The sequence below is a fragment of the Scyliorhinus torazame genome, chromosome 17 (genome assembly GCF_047496885.1).
Source record: "Scyliorhinus torazame isolate Kashiwa2021f chromosome 17, sScyTor2.1, whole genome shotgun sequence".
In the NCBI taxonomy this organism is placed as follows: domain Eukaryota; kingdom Metazoa; phylum Chordata; class Chondrichthyes; order Carcharhiniformes; family Scyliorhinidae; genus Scyliorhinus; species Scyliorhinus torazame.
The window spans coordinates 58,849,057-58,863,116 of NC_092723.1; the positions used below are offsets into that span (position 1 = coordinate 58,849,057).

Below are 14,060 nucleotides of genomic sequence, written 5' to 3' on the forward strand. Positions count from 1 at the left end.
AGTCCGCCCCGCAAGAAGATGGCGGACGGATCTTGCGGGGCCGCGGAAGGAAGGAGGTCCTCCTTCAGAGAGGACGGCCCGACGATCGGTGGGCACCGATCGCAGGCCACCCCACATCTGAGATACCCCCTGGTGCAGGATCCCCCCCTCGCCCCCCCGCAGGCCGCCCCCCCCAGCGTTCACGCACCGCTCACGACTGCAGCGACCAGGTGTGGACGGCCCCGGGGCGAACCCGCCGTTTTGGCCTGGCCGCTCGGCCCATCCGGGCCTCAGAATAGCGGGGGTGCCGGAGAATCGCCATTTTCGGTATCTCCGGCGATTCTCCGGCCTGTGAAACTCGACTGGGCCGTTCCCGCCGCTTGGGAGAATCGCGGGAGGGCGCCGGACTGGCGTCCCGGGGAATTTTGGCGGCCAGGCGATTCTCCCAACCGGCGTGGGAGTGGAGAATCGCGCCCATTATCTTTTGTCTTTTTCGGTAAACATTTCTCTTTACCAGCTATAACTAGGGCTGGTTTAGCACAGTGGGCTAAACAGCTGGCTTGTAATATAGACAATGCCTGCAGCACGGGTTCAGTTCCCGTACCGGCCTCCCTGAACAGTCACCGGAATGTGGCGATTAGGGGCTTTTCACAGTAACTTCATTGAAGCCTACTTGTCACAATAAGTGATTATAAATAAAAATAGTGAAACTGAGGGAAGTAAATGGCCCTTTGACTGCCAGTCAAGTATGACCTAATTGGGTTTGGCATAGGAAGGCATTGCATCACAAGGTTGGATGTTTTGACCAATGAATGGCTGGAGCATGGGTCATGTGATGAAAGCTCCAGGAATACACTTAATCACAGTTGGCAACCTTAATCCATGAGCCCTCTGATATCATCGAGAATGAGTATCAGCAGGAGAGCTGTGCCTCATCCTGTCCTTATCGAATAATAATAAATGGGTGCCTACTGCAGGGATTACACAATATCAGGAGTTGAAATTGTGAGACTTCAGAAGTGCTGATGAAAATTACCATGCTCTTACTGCTACCCCAACTAAGACCAGCCAGCTCAGCATCTTACAGATGTGTATGGATCAACCACTCACTGCACTCTCATCGAGTCATCAGGCTTGTCCCTCTTGGCCTCTTTGACGTGAACAGAGAACATAAAACATAGAAAAATACAGCTGCCCTTCGGCCCACGATGTTGTGCCGAACCTTTGTCCGAGATTAATCATAGATTATCATAGAATTTACAGTGAAGAGAAAAGAGTAATAAAATATTGCATCATATCGGCGAAGTTCTTGAAACTCTGAACGGTTGCATAATCTCTATTCAGAATTGACCAAGAGCCTCACGCAACAATGCCATGAAGCCTTCAGAAAAAAGTTCTGCTTACGTCCATGAATTTAATAAGCCGGAGGTTGTCTGAAACCTTTTTGATAGCCCCGCTATATCTGGATCTCTGTTCTGGGGGCACACTACCAAAGTAGACAATTCTGTAGTCGCCAACAGTCAGCAGTGGCATTGGCACAGGCTCAGAGGTTGAAGCTAAGCCATTCGCGCACTTATCAGCTTGCCATTTGTTCAGCACTCTGCCTGATGGCTCAGGTAAGCACCTTACTGATGCAACAGAAAGCAACTTGCTCCCTGGTGCATAATCGTTTGGTTTATTTGAATTCTGACTGCATTGAAACTTGAAAATTTTCATGCTATGCCAAATAAAGAGCCAAGTAATGTACGAACCCTGTGCCATCTCCAAAAAATGTGGTCATGTCATTTCTGGGCCACTGTACAAGGTAAACTGGTAAGTATGTGGTGAGGCAAGACTCTGTCACATTAACAAGTGGGGGAGGGAGTCTCATTTCACTTCCTTTATCAAGATATAATCTTAATAGCATCTTAGTGGTATCTAGGACACGGCTATTTACTCAGCATAGATTTTAGCAGAAGCCTTCAGAAACAGAATGATAGATAATTGTGGTAGTCGGTATTAGGGGTATTACAGTACCCTGAATAATGGTGTAAGACCATTGGTGTGGGAGTTACCTGAGACTGCTATTTCATTGGTGAAGCCTGCCTGCTGGTTCTGCCTAGTAAGGCGGAGTATAAGAGGAGTTCTACCATGTGCTCCTGGTGTTAGGGAGGAACTGTGACTGCCCGTAAGTTTCGGCCAGCGACCACACAGAACTTTTGATCCGGGACGCATTCGTTGCAGGTATGCTGTCCTCCCAAATCCACCAGCGATTGCTGGAGAAAGAGACACAAGGCCTCAAGGAGGCACGGGCCCTTGCTAGGTCCCTGGATGTGGTCTCCTGAAACGCCCGCGCTTACTCCCCTGACCGCGCGGCAGTCCCTTGGGCAGCGTGGAACCCCCCCCCCCGCCCCCCCGCGGCCGACTCCATTGCATCCCGCATCCCCCCACAAGTTTGTGCTGCGAGACTGCCAGGCAACCCAGGGGGGCCCCGCTGCTATTTTTGCGGGCAAGCCAAGCATCCCATGGCAGCACTGCCCGGCCCGCTCATCCATCTGCAAAGAGTGCGGCAAAAAGGGCCATTTCGTGGCAGTATGCCAGGCCCGGGCGGTCGCCGCGGTCTCCGGGGGCGAACCGGGACCGCCACCACAACTCTCTCCACGAGCCACGTGCGGCCTCCGGGCGCCGCCATCTTGTTCGCCGGGGACCACGTGCGACGGATGGGCGCTGCCATCTTGTACACCTCCAGCCATGTGCGACCAGTGGGCGCCGCCATCTTGGCTGGACTCTCAGGACCCCGACTCGGATGACCAAACACCGCCCGAGGAAAACATGCAAAGTTTGCCACAACTTGCCTCGGTTACCCTGGACCAGTCTCGGCCCCGAACACTCTCGACTGCAACGACGACCGTGCTCATCAACGGGCATAACACATCCTGCCTGATCAACTCCGGGAGCACAGAGAGCTTCATACATCCCAATACGGTAAGGCGCTGTTCTCTTCCCATCCACCCAGTCAACCAAAACATCTCCCTGGCCTCCGGGTCTCACTCGGTAGAGATCTAAGGGTTCTGCATAGCGAACCTCACGGTCCAGGGAAGGGAGTTTAAAAATTACCGTCTCTACGTCCTTTCTCACCTCTGCGCTGCCACGCTCCTAGGGTTAGACTTCCAGTGCAACCTCCAGAGCTTAACATTTAAATTCGGCGGCCCTATACCCCCCCTCACTGTCTGCAGCCTCGCGACCCTCCGCCTTCCCTGTTTGCGAACCTCACCCCGGATTGCAAACCCGCCGCCACCAGGAGCAGACGGTACAGTGCCCAGGACCGGACCTTCATTAGGTCGGAAGTCCAGCGGTTACTGAAGGAAGGTATTATCGAGGCTAGCAACAGTCCCTGGAGAGCTCAAGTAGTGGTTGTAAAGACCGGGGAGAAGCATAGGATGGTCATCGATTATAGTCAGACCATCAACAGGTATACGCAGCTCGATGCGTACCCTCTCCCCTGCATATCTGATCTGGTCAATCAGATTGCACAATACAAGGTCTTTTCCACGGTGGATCTAAAATCCGCCTACCACCAGCTCCCCATCCGCCCTAGCGACCGCAAATACACTGCAATCGAAGCAGATGGGCGGCTCTACCACTTCCTAAGGGTTCCCTTCGCTGTCACTAATAGAGTCTCGGTATTCCAACGGGAGATGGACCGAATGGTTGACCGGTACGGTTTGTGGGCCACGTTTCCGCACCTTGATAACATCACCAACTGCGCCACGACCAGCAGGACCACGACATATACCTCCGAAAATTTCTCCATACTGAAAAAATCCTTAATCTAACATATAACAAGGACAAATGCGTGTTCAGCACCGACCGTCTAGCCATCCTCGGCTACGTAGTGCATGATGGAGTTATAGGCCCAGATCCCGAACGCATGCGCCCCCTCATGGAGTTCCCCCTCCCCCACTGCTCCAAGGCCCTGAAACGCTGCCTGTGATTTTTTTTGTATTATGCCCAGTGGGTCCCCAACTATGCGGACAAGGCCCGCCCACTAATCCAATCCACAGTTTGTCCCCTGTCGGCAGAGGCTCGCCAGGCCTTCAGCCGCATCAAAGCGGACATCGCAACGGCCACGGTGCACTCAATCGACGAATCCCTCCGCTTCCAAGTTGAGAGCGACGCATCCGACGTAGCGCTGGCGGCCACCCTCAACCAAGCAGGCAGACCCGTGGCCTTCTTCTCAGGCACCCTCCATGCATCAGAAATCCGCCATTCCTCAGTTGAAAAGTAGGCCCAGGCCATAGTACAAGCTGTGCGGCACTGGAGGCATTACCTGGCCGGCAGGAGATTCACTCTCCTCACTTACCGACGGTCTGTTGCTTTCATGATTGATAATGCACAGCAGGGCAAGATAAAGAACAATAAGATCTTACGGTGGAGGATCGAGCTCTCCACCTACAACTATGAGATCTTATATCGTCCTGGGAAGCTAAACGAGCCTCCTGATGCCCTATCCCGCGGCACATGTGCCAACGCACAAGTGGACCGCCTCCGGGCCCTCCACAAGGCCCTCTGCCACCCGGGGGTCACTCGATTCTTCCATTTCATTAAGACTCGAAACCTGCCCTACTCCATCGAGGAGGTCAGGACCGCCGCCAGGAATTGCCAAATCTGCGCAAAGTGCAAGCCACACTTCTACAGGCCAGAGAAAGCGCACCTGATAAAGGCGTCCTGTCCCTTTGAACGACTCAGTATGGACTTCAAAGGGCCCCTCTCCTCCACCGGCCACAACACGTACTTCCTGAACGTGATTGACGAGTACTCCCGGTTCCCATTCGCCATCCCCTGCCCCGACATGACCGCAGCCACCGTCATAAAAGCCCTCCACAGTATCTCCACGCTGTTTGGTTTCCCTGCCTACATACACAGCGATAGGGGGTCCTCCTTCATGAGTGACGAACTGTGTCAATTCCTGCTCAGCAAGGGCATTGCCTCGGGCAGGACGACCAGTTACAACCCCCGGGGAAACGGGCAGGTGGAGAGGGAGAACGGAACGGTCTGGAAGACCGTCCTACTGGCCCTACGGTCCAGGAATCTCCCAGTCTCCCGCTGGCAGGAGATCCTCCCGGATGCTCTCCACTCCATCCGATCACTGCTGTGTACCACGACCAACCAAACCCTTCACGAACGTCTCCTTGTCTTCCCTAGGAAGTCCTCCTCCGGGACCTCGCTCCCAACCTGGCTGGCAGCTTCTGGACCCATCTTGCTCCACAAACACGTGCGGCCGCACAAGTCGGACCCATTGGTCGAGAGGGTCCACCTCCTGCACGATAATCCTCAATATGCCTACGTGGTGTACCCCGACGGATGACAGGATACGGTCTCGCTACGGGACCTGGTGCCCGCTGGATCCCCACCCACACCTCCACTACCGACCCCATCCTCCCTCCTACCGGCGCACCCCACAGCCGCCCCCTTCCCAAGTGGATCGGTCCTTCCACTGGTCCCATCTAGGGGTGATGAAGCTGCTGAAGAAGCCGAAGCCACGCTCCCGGAGCCACGGATTCCCGAGCCAGCGCCTGCATCACGGCCGAAGCTACGACGATCGCAGAGGACGACCAGGGCCCCCGATCGACTAACTGCTTCATTCTGACTGTAAATAATTACTGTAAATAGTTGCGACATGTAACGAGGCAAAACACTGTGCTAATGTATACCGTGTACCACCATAACCTACACCTCTACCACTGTATAACGCGAGACCACCACCCCCGCCGGACTCTTTTTTTAACAGGGGGTGAATGTGGTAGTCGGTATTAGGGGTATTACGGTACCCGAATAATGGTGTAAGACCATTGGTGTGGGAGGTACCTGAGACTGCTATTTCTTTGGCGAAGCCTGCCTGCTGGTTCCGCCCAGTAAGGCGGAGTATAAGAGCCTGTGTCTCCCTAGCAGCTGCATTCTGTACCTGCGCTGCTGGGGGAAACATCTAGTCCAATAAAGCGTTCAATTGTCTCCAATCAGTCTTCGGAGTTATTGATCGAGCATCAATAATACCAGGGATTGCACCATTTATCGGAATATGTCGAAGCTCTACCTACAAAATGTTCAAGCTATTTATAGTTCAGGAGTTTGGTCCATCTGGGAATACATCAATTTGCCTCTCCAAACAAAAACTCCCATGTTCCTGTTCCAGAAGGAGGGGGGCATGGTCAATTTAGAATGTTCAATGTAGCCACTACTGAAACTTGTTTAAAGTATATAAATTTACATTTCTTACATTGTTGGTCTTTAGTTTCAGCTTAGGTGAATTAGGGGGAAACATTTAGAATTTTCAGTGCAGAAGGAGGCCATTCCGCTCATCGAGTCTGCACCGGCCCTTGGAAAGAACACCCTACTTAAGCCCACACCTCCACCCTATCCCTGTAACCCAATAACCCCACCTAACCTTTTTGGACACCAAGTGCAATTTAGCATGGTCAATCCACCTAACCTGCACATCTTTGGACTGTGGGAGGAAACCGGAGCACCCGGAGGAAACCCACACAGACATGGGGAGGATGTGCAGACTCCGCACAGACAGTGACCCAAGCTGGGAATCGAACCTGGGACTTTGGAGCTGTGAAGCAACTGTGCTAACCACTGTGCTACCTTGCTGCCCCTCTGAGGAGTAAGCCCCTCAGGCCTGCTTGCTCTGCCCTTCGATAAGACCTCGGCTGATATGATTTTAACTTCCGCTCCTCATTCCTGCCTATCCCAGAACTAATGAGCTGTAATGAATTATTGTAAGTAAGCTACAGTTGATTTGGCTTCCTCATAAGCAGGACCATGATGCAACTGGAAGTTTTAATGATAAGTCCTTTCCAGTTTGGTTAACAGGTATTGGCCCATTATTTTATTAGCTGCCATCAAATGGAACTGAAGCATCGTTTCCAATGTGTTGATACTGTACGTCCAGAACCTTAAATTATGTCAATCACTGAGCAATTTATGGAGTCTTGACACTTATTTTCATCCTGCAGTATAAATGCCCAAGGAACACGAGTGATTAAACAGGGAATACCCATTAAATGGCTGAATGCATGTTACGTGGTGGTGGTCTTGCGAGGCAGGCGGTCAGTGGGCAGCTAAGGATCCTTTCGTCCATCCCAAAGCTGCTTCCTGTGTGTTCCTTGGTTAAGTTCCAGCTCTATGGACGTCTCCTAGAGACAACAATCTTTGCACAGTTACAAATCATTAACTGGCTTTTACAGGTTTTTATGCGGGAGCGTGTCCTCCTAGATGTGTTCATGGTGTGCAGTATGCAGAACATTGGGCAACAGAAAAAAATGGATTACTTTGTAAGGTACTCGTCATTCTCTTCATTTATACAAATTCCTCACATATTATGATTTGACCCTGAAAACCCTGATGGGCAGGGTTTGTTCGAGTTACATGATTATTTGCTTTAGGTTTTGTTTAAGGTCAAGGGAACTGGTTTGCTGGCAACGGATTTTGGTGTTAAGAAAGCGGTGATAGAAGGGCAGCGTGGCGGCGCAGTGGTTAGCACTGCAGCCTACGGCGCTGAGGACCTGGGTTCGAATCCTGGCCCTGGGTCACTGCCCGTGTTGAGTTTGCACATTCTCCCTGTGTCTGTATGGGTCTCACCCCCACAACCCACAGATAGGCAGGGTAGGTGGATTGGCCACGCAAAATTGCCCCTTAATTGGAAAAAAATAATTGGGTACTCTAAATTTTTATTTAAAATTTTTTTTTTAATTTTAAGAAGTTAGGCTACACTATTTGGAGGATCACTACCACTCAACGAATGAGGGTAATGTGACAGAAGAGTTGAATTTTTTTCTGTGGTTTTCATATTATGGCAGCACAAACAAAAGATTCAGCAAGTCTTGCTTCTGTCGCTATTCTTTATATTTGAGTTGCAATGAAGTTAGAACTGAATGGACCATGTGGATTATTGTCATGGTGTTGCTGACATATTGACCCTGATAGTTGCAGGAAGGCAGGGAGGATGCAGAGGAATGCGGTAACGTGGCGGAACCTGGGTATTCATCAATAGCCCAATTTAACCACAACATTACCCAGCAATCCTTTCAATTGCACTCCACCATTTAGAGGGGAGAATGAAGATGTGCTCGAGTGGTCAAGAAAACACTCCTGCTCCTTGTCGCTCTACAAAGCACATACCTTCGGAAGCCAGCAGCTCCCATCCCCATTTCGCTGCTGGGTTTCCGCCATCCCAAGAAATTCCGTCTGGGAGCAGCTAAGTTTAAATCAGGCTCCCAAATGCACTGGAGGAGCTCAATTTAAATATTATACTGAAGCGTCCCACAAAATTCTAACTCGTATCTCCTCCACAGCAAAAGTGGGTTGGGAACGCATTTCCCATATTTGTGAGAAACTTCCCATGGTCTCTTCCAACCCATCGTAGGGTGGGGGGAATTCAGGGTTAAACTGAGGCCATAGAATCAAAAAGGTGACTGATATCATAGAAACATAGAAAATAGGTGCAGGAGTAGACCATTCGGCCCGTCAAGCCTTCACCATCATTCAGTATGATCATGGCTGATTATGCAAATTCAGTATCCCACTCACGCTTTCTCTCCATACCCCTTCATCCCTTTAGCCGCAAGGGTCACGCCCAGCTCCCTCTTGAATATATCCAACGAACTGGCTCCAGCAGCCTTCTGTGGGAGAGAATTCCACAAGTTCGCAACTCTGAGAGAAGATGTTCTTCCTCATCTCAGTCCTGAATGGCTTACCCCTTATTCTTAGGCTGTGACTCCTACATCGACGTCCCCAACATCGGGAACATTCGTTCCGCATCTAGCATGTCCAATCCCATCAGGATGTTATATGTTTCTATGTGATCGACTCAAATTCTTCTAAAGTCCAGTGAGTATAAGCCCAGTCGATCCAGTCTTTCTTCATATGTCAGTCCTGCCTACCCGGGAATTAGTCTGGTGAGCCTTCACTGGACACCCTCAATAACAAGAGTGTCCTTCCTCAAACTAGGAGGCCAAAACTGCACACAAGGTGTGGCCTCACCAAAGCCCTGTACAACTGCAGCAAGACATCCCCACTCCTATCCTCAAATCCTCTCGTTATGAAGGCCAGCATGCTATTAGCTTTCCTCACCGCCTGCCAGACCTGCATGCCAACTAGGTCTCGTTGCACTTCCCCTTTTCCTAAAGTGCCACCATTCAGATAAAAATCTGCCTTCCTGTTTTTGCCACCAAAGTGGATAGCCTCACATTTACCCACATTATATTGCATTTGCCAAGTATTTGCCCACTCAACCAGCCTGTCTAAGTCACCCTGCCGCCTCTTGGCATTATCCTCACAGAACACACTGCCACACTTCTTTGTGTCGTCTGCAAATTTGGAGATATTGTATGCAATTCCTTCGTCCAAATCATTAATGCATATTGTGAATGATGCACGATCAATTGCACAAAGACTAAAGTTGGGTACAGCTGTGGGTTTATTGTCAGATGCGTGGCCTCCTGCTGCAGCTGGCGAAATGGCAGGGCACTGTAGGTCATGCATATTTATACAGTTCTCCGTGGGCGGAGCCAGCCGGCAGGAGCTACCGGCGAACCTGTAGTGCAGGTCCTACCTTACATCTCCTATTACAGTGGTTCACCACATTCACCCCCTGTTAAAAATGAGTCTGGCGGGGGTGACGTGAAACTGCAAAATCCTACCAACTGTCCTGGCTTGACACAATTCACACCTCTTTAACCTGAGGTTACCCCATCTCTGGATCTGTAAAGATTTAATTATCTGCTAATGCTCGCATTCCAAGCATTGTCTGGCAGCTTAGAATTTGTCTATATATTTGTTTCTGGAACATACCTCTTCATTCACCTGAGGAAGGAGCAGCGCTCCGAAAGCTAGTGACATCGAAACAAACCTGTTGGACTTTAACCTGGTGTTGTAAGACTTTGTACTGTGCTCCCCCCAGTCCAACGCCGGCATCTCCACATCATATATACAATTAGTGCAATTATGTACAGTGGTAGGAAAAGAAAAGTCCATGTTGACGGTCTGGAGTCCGTCAAAGGTTCAGCCGGTCCGGTGCTTTGGTGCTTCGTTGGGAGCGGCGTAACGGTGGTGGTGAAGTCGGTGCTGGCGGTGGCACCGATGGCGGTGGTGGCGGTGGCACCGATGGCGGTGCTGATGCTGGCCAGTCATCGGGGAGCTCCGGGAGTGTGCCGAAGTCCTCTTCATCCTCTTGTGTGGAAAAGGGGAGGGAGGGGTGGTCTGGTGGGGTCAATATTGGCGGCGCGGTGGGAGGTGGGGGGCGCAGTGGTTGGGGGGGGGGGGAGCGCAATGGTTTGGGGGGGGGGGGGGTTGTTGGGGTGGAACCTGACGGTGCCAGGTCCCTGAGTGAGACAGTATCTTGGCGGCCGTCGGGGAACTCAACGTAGGCATATTGAGGGTTGGCGTGGAGCAGGTGAGCCCTGTCCACCAAGGGGTCCGCCTTGTGGAGTCGGACGTGCCTACGGAGAAGGACTGGTCCAGGAGCAGTGAGCCAAGTCGGGAGCGACACCCCGGCTGTGGACTTCCTGGGGAAGGTAAAAACACGCTTATGGGGTGTGTTATTAGTGGCGATGCACAATAGTGACCGGATGGAGTGTAGAGCGTCAAGGAGGACCTCCTGACAGCGAGTGGCTGGGAGGTTCCTGGACTGTAGGGCCAGCTGGACGGCCCTCCAAACCGTCCCATTCTCCCGTTCTACTTGCCCGTTTCCCCAGGAGTTGTAGCTGGTCGTCCTGTTGGAGACTGTACCCCTGCTGTGCAGGAACTGACGCAGCTCATCGCTCATGAATGAGGATCCCCTGTCACTGTGGATGTAGGCGGGGAAACCGAACAGGGCAAAGATGATGCGGAGGGCCTTGATGACGGTGGCAGACGTCATATCGGGGCATGGGATGGCGAAGGGGAATCTGGAGTACTCATCGACCACACTGAGAATGTACGTGTTACGGTCGATGGAGGGGAGGGGCTCTTTTAAATCCACGCTGAGGCGCTCAAAGTGGCGGGAAGCCTTCACCAGGCGCGCACCGTCCGGCCGGTAGAAGTGCGACTTGCACTCTGCACAGACCTGGCAGTCCCTGGTGACTGTCCTCACTTCCTCGACGGAGTAGGGCAGATTGCGAGCTTTGACCAGATGGTACAATCGAGTGACCCCCGGGTGACAAAGGCTATTGTGTAGGGCCCGGAGTTGGTCCACTTGTGCGCTGGCACATGTACCTCGGGAGAGGGCGTCTGGGGGCTCGTTGAGTTTACCGGGGCGATACAAGATCTCATAATTATAGGTGGAGAGCTCGATTCTCCACCGCAAGATTTTATCATTTTTGATCTTCATAGATTATCATAGAATTTACAGTGCAGAAGGCCATTCGGCCCATCGAGTCTGCACCGGCTCTTGGAAAGAGCACCCCACCCAAGGTCAACACCTCCACCCTATCCCCATAACCCAGTAACCCCACCCGACACCAAGGACAATTTTGGACACTAAGGGCAATTTATCATGGCCAATCCACCTAACGTGCACATCTTGCCCCGCTGTGTGTTATTGAACATGAAGGCTACCGACCATTGGTCCGTAAGGAGAGTGAATCTCTTATTGGCCAGGTAATGCCTCCAATGCCGCACAGCTTCAACGATAGCTTGGGCCTCCTTTTCGACGGATGAGTGTCGAATTTCAGAGGCATGAAGGGTGCGGGAAAAGAATTCCACGGGTCTGCCTGCCTGGTTTAGGGTGGCGGCAAGGAGACGTCTGAAGCGTTGCTTTCTACTTGGAAAGGCAGTGACTCGTCCACTACGCGCATCCCGGCCTTGGCGATGTCTGCTCTGATGCGGGCGAAAGTGTGTTGTGCCTCGGTCGCGAGGGGGAATTGGGTGGACTGAATAAGTGGGCGGGTCTTGTCCGCATAGTTTGGGACCCACTGAGTGTAGCAGGAAAAGAACCCCAGGCAACGTTTGAGGGCCTTGGGGCAGTGGGGGGGGGAGGGGGGGGGGGGGGGAGTTCCATGAGGGGGCGCATGCGATCGGGGTTGGGCCCGAGAAGTCCGTTTTGGACTATATAGCTGAGAATGGCTAACCGGGTCGCGCTGAACACACACTTCTCTTTGTTTTGTTTTTTTTGTTTTTAAAATTTTTTTAACAAGTTACCAAAAAAGTTTATTCCATACGCCATTGAAATATCACAATATAAATTAACCTATTGTGTTTGAAGTTGGTGATCTAAAGTTTAAGGCGCCTCCTCGAATCAATGAAACAATTGGAGTATCCTAGAGGAAATTCGAACTGGTGTCAGGAAAAAACAGATTCAGAAAACTATACAAGTGTAATTCCCACACCCATGCACATTCAACCCATTTAGACTGACACTAAAATCATCTATTACTGGACATTTGTGCTTTAGATTTACAGGTGTAATCAAGCTTCCATACAGAGCATTAAATAACTATTAATATTCAAGTAGGTGGTTAAAAATACAAGTTATGCATTATATAGACAAATGAACCAATTTTGGATTAGGTAAAATATCACCAATCTTTTTAGGTGCTATAGGGCCCACTGAGTGCTAATTACCCGTTTCATTTAGGATACAGGTCCTGACCAGAGCTTCAGTGACAGCATAAGGGTCACAGTTTGCAGCTGGTCTTCTGTCCTCCAAGTATCCACAACCATCTTGTCCAACCTGCCGGGGAATTCTAATACTAGCCCCACAGTTGCTATTCCAGCTGAGAAGTCATGGATGCTTGATGTTTCATGCAGTCCGGTTAGCCTTCTGGAATTATCTTGTCCTCGTTTTGGATCATACACGCTGATGTGGTATCGGTGCCTCTTACTCAGCTTTTCAATCGCTTCTTCAATATACTTGATTCCGCCTTCCTTCCGCATGGCTCTGTGCTGAAGTTAACATGGCATCCAGCTCCATTCCAATTTCCAGTTATTGGCTTTGGGTCAAATGTAGCGACAACTCCAAAGTCTTCACAAATGCGATGAAGGATATATCTGGCAATCCACAAGTGATCTCCCAGTTCTATCCCTTCACATGGTCCCACTTGAAATTCCCACTGCGATGGCATGACTTCAGCATTGGTTCCCGATATCGTCACTCCAGCATAGAAGCATGCTTTATAGTGAGCTTCCACGATATCTCTACCAAAAATTTTATCTGCTCCAACTCCATAATAGTAGGGTCCTTGTGGCCCTGGAAACCCATTTTCAGGCCAGCCATAAGGATGTCCATTGATTTCTAATAGAGTGTATTCTTGTTCCAACCCAAACCAGGGATGAGAGGAGCTCGCCTTGTCCATCGCCTCTTTACACGTTTGTCTCAAGTTAGTTTCATTTAAACAGGGGGAGGAATAGTCGCTTGGTCATCCTTCTAGGATATCTCCTCTCCGCCCCCAAAAAACAAAGTCAAAACATTAACCAGCATTAATTCAAACCAGTTGAACCAGGCAGCAGTTCCACAGAACTCACCTGCTGGGTTCCTATTGTATTTGTGAACTAGGCAGAGCACCCACACTTCTCTTTGTTGTAGGTCAGGTTGAGAAGAGTGGCAGTGCGGAGGAATTTATCGAGGTTGGCATCATGGTCCTGCTGGTCATGGCCGCAGATGGTGACATTATCTAAGTACGGAAAGGTGGCCCGCAAACCGTACTGGTCGACCATTCGGTCCATCTCTCTTTGGAAGACCGAGAACCCATTTGTGACACCGAAAGGGACCCTAAGGAAGTGGTAGAGGCGACCGTCCGCCTCGAAGGCAGTGTATGGCCAGTCCGACTTCCGGATGGGGAGCTGGTGGTAGGTGGATTTCAGGTCAATTGTTGAGAAGACCCGGTACTGTGCAATCTGATTGACCATATCAGATATGCGTGGGAGGGGGCATGCGTCGAGCTGCATGTACCGATTGATGGTCTGGCTGTGGTCCATGACCATCCTGTGTTTCTCCCCAGTTTTAACCACTACCACTTGGGCTCTCCAGGGGCTGTTGCTGGTCTCGATAATATCCTCCTTAAGCAGCCGCTAGACTTCGGACCTGATGAAGGTCTTGTCCTGGGTGCTGTACCGTCTGATCC

General features: G+C 51.0%; 1 protein-coding gene and 1 pseudogene across 1 annotated transcript in view; both read right to left on the reverse strand.

Annotated features, from left to right (window-relative positions):
- The window catches only part of LOC140393891 (differentially expressed in FDCP 6 homolog), a 228,453-nt gene that overhangs the window by 177,038 nt on the left and 37,355 nt on the right, over positions 1-14,060 (reverse strand). The gene's annotated exons all lie outside the window — the stretch shown is intronic.
- On the reverse strand, positions 12,554-13,319 carry LOC140393537 (glutamine synthetase-like; annotated as a pseudogene).